The sequence below is a fragment of the Triticum aestivum genome, chromosome 2A, assembly GCF_018294505.1.
Source record: "Triticum aestivum cultivar Chinese Spring chromosome 2A, IWGSC CS RefSeq v2.1, whole genome shotgun sequence".
Classification (NCBI taxonomy): domain Eukaryota; kingdom Viridiplantae; phylum Streptophyta; class Magnoliopsida; order Poales; family Poaceae; genus Triticum; species Triticum aestivum.
This window is the reverse complement of record NC_057797.1, coordinates 556,753,809-556,764,672: the sequence shown is the minus strand read 5'-3', so window position 1 is coordinate 556,764,672 and position 10,864 is coordinate 556,753,809.

The following is a 10,864-nucleotide window of genomic DNA, read 5'->3' as shown; positions in this document are numbered from 1 at the left end:
AGTTCTGATTGTTGCTTGCTCCTTTCCCATTCCCATTCCTTGTGCCAGTATGATTATGGTTACTGCCTCCAGTATGGGTGTGGCCTCCATGGTTATGAACAAGTCCTCCCGAGTTTGGGGTTAGGCGAGGCTTCTGCTGAGATCCTGAGTTATACCTCCCTTGTCCATACTTCCTCTTACGGCTGTCAATCTGCTGTTGCTTCCCTTCAATCATAAGAGCCTTATCTACCAACTCCTGGTAGTTGGTGAATGTTGCCACCATCAACTACATACTCATCTCATCATTCAGCCCTTCCATAAACTTCTCCTGCTTTGCAACATCTGTGGCCACATCATCAGGGGCATAGCAAGATAACTTGCTAAACTCATCCGCGTGCTGAGCCATAGTATGGTTCCCCAGGTGTAAGTTGCGAAACTCGCGCTTCTTCAAATTCATGGCTCTAGTTGAGACATGGGCTATACGGAAGGCTTGCTGAAATTGGTCCCATGTCACCGTGGCTATAGGGTAGGTGACAGTGTAATTCTCCCACCATGATGCTGCTGGTCCATCCAACTTATGTGCGGCAAAATGCACCTTCTCAGCATCAGTAGATCCTACAGTGGTTAAATCCCTTCCAATCTTGCGGAGCCAATCATCTGCTACTATAGGCTCGGTGCTACTGGAAAACACCGGCGGCTGCAACCTTAGAAAACAGGCTAAGTTGTCAACTAGTGGTGGTGGTGGTGGATTGTTGTTGTTGTTGTTGTTTTTGTTGCCTTGGTTCTGAACTAACAACTGCATCAGGGTATTCTGCTGCTGAATCAACTGAGTGAGCTCCGGTGGGAAAGCAAATCCGGGGTCACGTCTTGTAGGCATCTGATGGTTTTAGATGGGAGAGATTAGAATAGAATGAGGTCTAATGAGAAATCACTACCATATGCACATGAGACAAACACAAACATTTCACTCAATCAATCAATCAAGTCATACAATCGATCTAACTATCGCAAAAGTGCTTGGACTACTCTATTTACATGGTGGAATGCTACTACTGATGTGCTGGTCTACTAAAAATATTCCTCGGTTGCAGACTCCATGATATCTGCTCCAGCTTCGTCTTCAAAGTCATCATCGCTTAGGTCCGAGTCGGTGTCATCAATGATAATGTAGTCTTCTGGGCGAATCTCCTTGGGTTCTTCGTCTTCTTCTACTGGTGTGGGGTCTCCCATGAATATTCTGATCTTCTTAATCAGGTCGTCATTCTTCTCCACTAGTACGGTGATTTCCTCCTCATAATCTTCACGTGTAGCCTTGAGTTCTTCCTCCAGTTCCGCAATCCTAGTCATTGCCTTCTTCAGATCTATCATGCCTGCGCACATCTGATTTTCCTGGCGTCGAATGTGTTGGTTTAGTTCCTGGATGAAAGTTGCGATTGATCTATCCTTCTTGGTGCTGATCATCTCCCATTGCTCATCTCGGCACCCACAAATCTGGTAGATAGTATCATTAAGCTCCTTGTGGTAAACTTCTCCAATGCGTCCCATAGTGATGTGAGCTGCCATACTCTATCCTAGACTCCAGGTTGGTGCATCGAAGGAAAACTCTATGGGTTTAGTGACTGGCATGAAGGTCCTTCCTAGAACTTGAACTTGAATCATCCATCGCTCCTCTTCTGGTAAAGTGGCATTATAAGTCCCGGTGAAGCTTGGTATTCCTATGTTCAGGTACCTAGTGACTTCCTTTAGGTGTCGTCCAAAAGGTGATTCTTCCTCCGGTTGTGCGAACTTGTTCCTTGCATCCGCCATCCTAAAGAGTAGAAAATGGAGAGGAGTCAGAAATGTGAAGAGAATAGTGATCTATGGTTGTAGCTTAGTGGTCGTGTCCTACACTCATCGTGTGCTCTGATACCATCTTGTAGCGACCCGACCTCAAACGGTCAAGTCTCTATGCTTCAGTGTCATCCCTGGATCGGTAATGCTGACACACATAGTACTCGAGGATTTATAACAGAGTAGCAATCACACACTTATTACATCGAATGTCTCCAAAGAGAACTTATTACAATAAATATGGCTTAAGGCCATCTAACACGATAACAGCGGAAGGCTTGGAAGATGAAGTGAGTCCATCAACTCCAAGGGCATAGCTGAGCTGCACGGCAACGACCTAACGAACCTTACTCCTTGTCTGAAAAGTCTCCAACATAATACGTTGCAGCCCGAAACGGGTCAGCACATGGAATATGCTGGCAAAATAACACAGTAGAGCAAGAATAGAATAATTTTATCACTACATGCATATTTGGCTGGTGGAAAGCTCTATGGTTATAGTTTTGCGAAAAGCCAATTTTTCCCTACAACAAATGAATATATTTTATTTTAACTATCATGGTAGTTGAAACATCATTGAGAAGGTTCCTCCAACTCAATCCCAATTAAAGTAATTATCAACCCAACAATATTAATTTAGAGTGATGAGATACATAAGATACTCCAAGTACTAGATACTCAAGATTTGTCCATAACCGGGGACACGGATAACCATGATTAGTTTATACACTCTACAGAGGTTTGCAAACTTTTGCCCACAAGATTCAATCTCCTCCATTGGATTTATCGCACTACATGGTGTTTGAGAAACGGATGACCGAGACACAGTCTTTCAGAAACATTAACTCTCTACTCCGGGCAGACCATACCAAACCTACAATCCCACTACCTGCTGATCCACCTCTCCAAGATCTTTACGTAACTTACTCAACTATTCTAGAGCCCATAATAGCTTGTGGCTGCACACGGAAGTTTCTAGCCTGAATAATCTTAGTTCCCTTTGAGCCTGGGTGGCGGTCCATAGGAAGATCACACGGGTACTCCGGGATTTCCAAAAAATTACAGGCAACACTGGGTACTCCAGGTGCCTCAATCCACCCAGATGTGTATTTAAGTTGCCACCTTAAGTTGAGCCATTAATTAACAATCTCACATCTGTCATGGATTTCAATCACCCAAACCACGTCTACGAGCATAGCAATATAAGCAACGCGTAGAAGTAACTCCCAAGGGTTTGAATGTAACAGGGTAATAGGTTCTACCTCATCAACTACTTCCTAACTCACATGTTAATGACATCCTAACCATGCAATGTTTGAGGATTGGAACTAATGCATAAAAACTGGGTGATAAAGGGGTATGATCAAAGTGTTACTTACCTTGCTGACGATCCGCGTAACCTAGAGACTCCAAATAACACGCTTCGCACTCCGGAAATACTATCGCAAACAAACAATAGCATACGTAAGCAATCAAGCGAAGAAAACACGGGTAAATCTCAAATAAGAGTATCTAACCAGAAAGTTCAACTTAAGAAATCCGGTTTGCAAAAAAAATCAAATCGAACGGAGCAACAAAACTCAAACGACGAAAAAAACAAGATCCGTTTACTAATCTGGACCTAGGTCAAATTTTACAGTAGAAAAAACTTGTTCAAGTTGGTTAAGCGGAAAGAGGGTCTCGAGACGAAGATCTAGGCGCTTGAATCGCCTGATTCCGACTAACGAGCGAAAAGATAAACTAGAACGAAAATCGGGTCTGAAATCGCGATCGGAAATAATTGCAGATTAATCTGATAAAAGAAAACTGACGAACAGGCTAACAAACGAGCATTCATTATCTGTAACTAACGAGCGAAAACCGTTCATTAAAACAAACGTACGGACGAATGTCCGCTAAAAAGAGAAGCCGAGAAAAACCGACGAACCGAAAAAAAACGTACTAGGGTTTTCTTTTAAAAGAAACGGATCGATTTTCTAAAAAAACGGTGGCTACCTCGTCAGCTCCGGCGAGATGTGGCGGCGGGCAGGGCGAGGCACGACAGCAACGAGGCGGCGCGGCAGCGAGGCGCGGGCGGGGCTGCGGCCGCAGCGGCTCGGCTCGGGGTGGGGCGAGCTGCGGTGGCGGGTGGTGGTGGCAGTGGTGGCGAGGTGGGGCGATGTACATAAGGGGGGGGTGGGTGGTGCCTTGGGGGAGGGGGCACGGCGCGGCAACGGAGTCCGAGCCGGACTCCTGTTCGGCGACGGCGATGGCGCGGTCTCCCGCTAGGAGACGGCGGCGCGGGGAGGTGGGCCGGCGCTGGGCTTCGGCCCAGCTAGGCCTTGGCGCATTTTTTAAATAATTCCACCGAAACTCAGAAAAATCCTAGAAAATAAAATAAAATTCTACAAATGCCAAAACAAATTTTCTCCGTCTAAATAAAATATTAAGAACGGGATGAACATTTTCTTGGCCCTGAAATGCAATTTTGAAAATGTGCAATTTTTTTCTAATGCAAACAAAATTGCAATAAAATCCAAATAAAAGCAAAACATGATTTTAATATTTTTCCTCCAACATTTCATTTATTTTGGAGAAGTCATATTATCTCCTCTCATATATTTTAATATGAAATATTTTTGGAGATAAAAATAATTAAAACCAAAATCCTTGTTTCAATATTTGATAAAAACCAAATATGAAATCCGGGGAAATCCCCAACTCTCTCCGAGGGTCCTTGAGTTTCTTAGGATTTCGAGGATCGTGAGACGAAATGCAATAAAATATGATATGCAAGAATGATCTATGTATAACATTCCAAATTGAAAATTTGGGATGTTACACTCCTATTAATAATTCAAGGTACACGATTTAAATCCGTTATATTGAAAAGGTCTACTACTCGGTTGATAGAGTACATAGCTCCTAACCTTGTGGACGTGGGTTCAAGCCCCATGGTGGAGATTACATCATATGATGTTATTATCAAGGAATTATATACAAAAGTCCCTGCTCATTATTGCATAATGACCCGACCCTTGGGGGCTACACTGGTTGAAGTTTTCATGAGCATAATGCAATTACAAGTCCCAGGTTGCTGCAAGCATGACAACCCGGCACTTGGGGGCTACAGGTGATATACATATAAGGGAGAAAAAATCTTCAAATTCCCAGTTTTGAGCAGACAAGATTGACCCGGTGTCTGCAACAATCATGACCCGGTGTCACCAATAATTATGACCCGGTGTCGGCAACAATTATGACTCGACATCATCTATTTATAACCCGGCAATTTTGGTAATCATAAATTGGCAAGTTCCTACATCATCAAGCCAGCTGAAAATCAGATGAGTATTTCAAGACCAATATTTATTAAGTCGGCGCTTTGGAAACCGATTCAAATGGATTATTTCTTTTAATATTTCTCTACAAGAGCCAATGTCATCAAATAGATTATGAAGCTGGCCTGTTGACTCGGATTTTCCAGGAGAAAATGTCAAGGACTTAAGGATGATCAGGTGCCGGCTCACAAGAATATTTAACCTGGAGCACAACCAGTCAAATTTGTTCTTGTGTTTATTTTGCAGAATCAGTTTAACATGTATAAATCCAAATTAAACTAGGGGCTAATGTCGGGGATATACCCCACGGTATGACCCGGCCGGAAGTATGACCCGGTCGGACTTGGCGCTTCATCGTAACCCGCCGGAGGATTGGCGACTCACAGGTCTGGCAGTTCACTGGTGTGACGACTGACGAGCCCGGCGACTTAATGATGTCCCCGACGGCGAGTCAGACGGAGGACAAGGGCCCAAGGCCCAGTAGGCCGGCTCATGTTATTGTGGGCCGGCTTAAGACGGAAGTAATGAGGAATATTTCTGTAACACCCTCGATGCGACTATAGCTCCCACGTGTCGAGGCACGACTTAGAGACATAATCGCATTGAAGGCATATGTCGCAAGTTAGGCAATCTTCACAACATCCCATGTAATGTAAATAATAAAGGGGAGATAACATAGTTGGCTTACACTCGCCACGTCAATCAAGTACGTAAATAACATTACATCATCCAAACACTCATGGCCCGACTACGGCGCCAAAATAAAAGAGAACCCAACATGCGACAATGGTCCCAATCACCCCCAACTGGGCACCACTACTGATCAGCGGGAAAGGAGACATAGTAACGTTGAGAGTCTTCGTCGAACTCCCACTTGAGCTCGTACGCGTCTCCTGGAGCGGAATCATCAGGCCCTGCATCTGGTGTAATAGTAATCTGTGAGCCACAGGGACTCAGCAATCTCAAACCCTCGCGATCAAGACTATTCAAGCTTATAGGTAAGGCAAGGTAAAATATGAGTGGAGCTGCAGCAAGCGACTGGCAAGTATGGTGGCTAACTTATTCGCAAAGGAGAGCAAGAAGATGAGGCAAAGCGCGAGCGAGAAACTAGAGAGCAACCTGCGCAAACATTAGTCCAACACCGTGTCCACTTCCCGGACTCCGCCGAGAAGAGGCCATCACGGTAACACACTCGGCTGATTCATTTTAATTTAATTAAGGTTCAATTTATCTACAACCGAACATTAACAAATTCACATCTGCCCATAACCGCGGGCACGGCTTTCGAAAGTTCAAATCCCTGCAGGGGAGTCCCAACTTATCCCATGACAAGCTCTCACGGTCAACGAAGGAATAGACCTCCTCCCAAGATGTTCCGATCAGACTCGGTATCTCGGTAATTCAAGACACTTCGACAGGTTAAAACAAGACCAGCAACACCGCCCGAATGTGCCAACAAATCCCGATAGGAGCTGCACATATCTCTTTCTCAGGGCACACTCAGATGAGACATCCTATGAGTAAAACCAACCCTCAAGTTGCCCCGAGGTGGCCCCGCAGTCTACTCGGTCGGACCAATACTCAGAGGAGCACTGGCCCGGGGGGGGGGGGGTTTAAAATAAGATGACCCGCGGGCTCCGGAAACCCGAGGGAAAAAGAGGCTAGGTGGCAAAGGGTAAGACCAATGTTGGGCATTGCTGGAAAAGCTTTAAACAAGGCGAAATATCAAGGGGTTCCCATTATAACCCAACCGCGCAAGGAACGTAAAATCCGGGAACATAACACCGATATGACGGAAACTAGGGCGGTAAGAGTGGAACAAAACACTAGGCGAGAGGCCGAGCCTTCCACCCTTTACCAAGTATATAGATGCATTAAGATAGCAAGATAATATAATGATATCCCAACAAGTAAATAAATGTTCCAACAAGGAACGGCCTACAATCTCACCTGCAACTAGCAACGCTATAAGTGGGGCTGAGCAAAACGGTTACATAGCCAATCAACGGTTTGCTAGGACAATGGTGGGTTAGAGGTTTGACATGGCAATTTGGGAGGCTTGCAAGCAAGTGGTAGGCATCGTAGCAATGGCATAGCAAAGATAGTAGTGATTTCGAGGGTATGATCATCTTGCCTGCACAGTTGTCAGAGTTGACTGGATCCTCAAAAGCAAACTCAACGGGCTCCTCGTTAGCAAACTCGTCTCCCGGCTCTACCCAAACAAGACAAACAAGCAAGAAGGATACAATCAACCACGTGCAAACTCTAACAACACAATGCAAAGATGATATGCTATGCGGGATGCGATGCGGGATGCAAAATGCAAGATATGACAGGAAATGCATGAACCTGGCCTCAACTTGGAAAACCAAGTGTGCCACTAGAAAGATGAGATGAAATCGCTTGAAAACGATATAAAGAACGCCGGAATCGGAGTTACAGTTTGGAAATGGCAAGCGATTCAAAAATGACACCGGTCTGCGATTTACAGCAAGTAGGCATCTAAAAGCAACGAAATGAACATGCTACAGCACCCAAACATGACAACAAAATACATGGTAGGGATGCACACAAGATGCTTAACAAAAGTCTAGCACTGCCCTATGGCCAAATCATCCATTAACAGGTTCAAACAAGCATGGCAAAAATGCAAATGGCAAACAGATCTCAGACTTAATGAAATCAACACTTGTCTGGAATTTCAGATCAGGGAGCCCTCTTCGGAGTTACAAAACTACATGCTAAAGGACCTGAACATGGCAAAGTAAAGCATGGCATGGAGCTACTCAAAGATCTTAACAAAAGTCCCTTAGTGACCTTGAGCCAAAAGGGATCAGACAATACAATTGCAAGCATGTGAGCATAGCAGAAACATAATCAGTTTTTCAGACTTAGTGAAAACTGGGACATGCTGAAACATAACTCACGAAGGCATGTTTACGAGCTCGATGCACTCACCACGGTGCAAGTCATGGCAAGACAATCATACATCCCTTAAGAAGGCACAAAATGCAAGCTAGACATGGCAAGAACAATGGCATAGCATGCACGAATCAACTACAATAACATCGGCAAAATCGCAAACAAGTTGACGATCTGCTCAGATTCGCAACGAAACAAAAGTAGAGCTCGATTGACTAAAGCTAGGATAGAGCACTACAATATTAACAAAACTCCCTTACTGATCATCCTCAAAAGGGGCACGGATCACTAGGAAACAACAAGAACATATGGCATCGTGAGATAAACAATCCCAGGACTTAGTGAAGTTACTAAGTCCCTGAAAATAGAATTAGCAAGTGCACCACTTTGCAAGCTCGCACAAGTCCCCACACACATCCTAAAAATACATGGGTTGCACCTCTGGAAAGATGACAAAACCCTTAACAAAACACATGTAGAACTCACGGGCATAGCATGCACACATTAATCATGGCAAAAATGACAAATGTCTAAGATGAAGTAGCAGATCTGGCAATTAACTCAAGTAGCCCTCTTCTAACAGCATTTCGGGCATCAAGATGAACTCAAATAAAATTGATGCAATGGAATGAAATGATGTAATCTCTGAGATGAACATTTTGATATGCTATATGCATGAATCGGAGCTACAGATGCAAAGTTACGGGGCCTCGAACAGGAGCATATGGATCAAGAATTTCGGGACTTAGACAAAAAACACCTAGGGTTTACTGTTCATCGCGATTCAGATCTGGATCGCACGCCTCCCGAGGCGGCGGCGCACTGTTCACCAACGAGCCAGTGGCGGCCGGGGCCGGCGAGGAGGGAGCAGGAGGCCGGCGCCGGGGTTGGCAATGGCGGCGCCGGGAGGCGGCGGGCGGCGACGCGTCGGGCGGCGGGGCGGCGAAGCTTCAGCCGGAGCGGAGCGGCGCGGCGGAGCTCTCACCCGAGTTGGCACGGCGACGGTCGGAGGGCGCCGGTGATGGAGGCTATGGCGGCGGGGAGAAGGCGCGGGCGGCGCGACGCAGGTGGGCTTCGGGGGCCGGATCTGGGCTCCCGGGCCGGCGGCGGAGGGCGGCGGCGATGGCGAATGAGGGGGGGGGGACCCGTGGCGGCGGCGGGGGAGGACCCGGACGTGTCTGTCAGCGTGGTTTTGTCCGGCGGCGCGCGAAGACGAATGGAGCTAGGGTTTCGGGGGAGGAGAAGATCCGGATTTCGGGGGTTCTTTAAATAGACATAGAGGGAGCTAGGAGAGTCCAAATGAGGTGCGGTTTTCGGCCACGCGATCGTGATCGAATGCTCTAGATGATGGAGCAGAGTTAGGTGGGTTTTGGGACAAATTGGAGGGGTGTTGGGCTGCAACACACACGAGGCCTTTTCGGTCCCTCGGTTAATCGTTGGACTATCAAACGAAGTCCAAATGATACGAAACTTGACAGGTGGTCTACCGGTAGTAAACCAAGGCTTCTTGGCAAGTCTCGGTCCAATCCGGAAATGTTTGATCCCCACACATGAAAGAAAGCTAGAAATGACCACCGGAGGAGAACGAAGCGCCGGAATGCAAAACAGACAACGGGGAAAATGCTCGAATGCAAGAGATGAACACGTATGCAAATGCAATGCACATGATGACATGATATGAGATGCATGACAATGTCAACAACACACGGAGACAAAACCCGAACCCGAGGAAATAAATATAACTTAACGCCGGAAACGGCAAGAGTTGGAGTACAAATAGGGAAAGTTACATCCGGGGTGTTACAACACTCCACCACTACGAAAGGATCTCATCCCGAGATCTAGGACTGAAAGAACGCCGGGTACTCAGAACGGAGGTGATCCTCGCGTTCCCAGGTAGCTTCGCGGTCGGAATGGTGTGACCACTTGACTTTGAGAAATTTGATTGACTTGTTGCGAGTCTTGCGTTCAGTCTCTTCAAGAATAGCAACTGGGTGCTCATGATAAGAGAGATCTTCTTGGAGCTCAATGTCCTCGAAGTTGACGGTGCAGTCAGGAGTCTTGAAGCACTCTCGAAGCTAAGAGACATGGAACACGTCATGAACATTTGCAAAGTTTGAAGGAAGCTCGAGTTGATAGGCGAGATCTCCTCTCTTGCTGACAATCTTGAAAGGTCCCACGTATCTAGGGGCAAGCTTCCCTTTGATACCGAAGCGACGAGTACCTTTCATAGGAGAGACACGGAGGTAAACATGATCTCCGATCTCGAAAGCCAAATCACGGTGCTTACTATCATAGTAGCTCTTCTGGCGGGATTGGGGTGCTTTGAGGTTATCACGAATGACTTTGCACATTTCTTCTGCCTCTGTGATTAAGTCATTACCCAAAAGCTGACGTTCACCGGTTTCAGACCAGTTGAGAGGGGTACGGCACTTCCTGCCATACAGAATTTCAAAAGGGGCCTTGCCCGAACTTGCTTGAAAACTGTTGTTGTAGGAGAATTCAGCATAAGGAAGACAATCCTCCCACTTCATGCCGAAGGAGATCACACAAGCCCTGAGCATATCTTCAAGAATCTGGTTGACACGCTCGACTTGACCGCTTGTTTGAGGATGGAAAGCAGTGCTGAAGCGGATGTTGGTGCCCATGGCCTTCTGAAAAGAATCCCAAAACTTGGAGGTAAAGATGCTGCCATAGTCTGAAGAGATCACTTGAGGAATACCGTGCAGAGAGACAATTCGAGAGGTATAGAGTTCCGCCAATAAGCTTGCTTAAGGTCCTGATACATCTTCATGCTCCCAGGGTGGATGGAG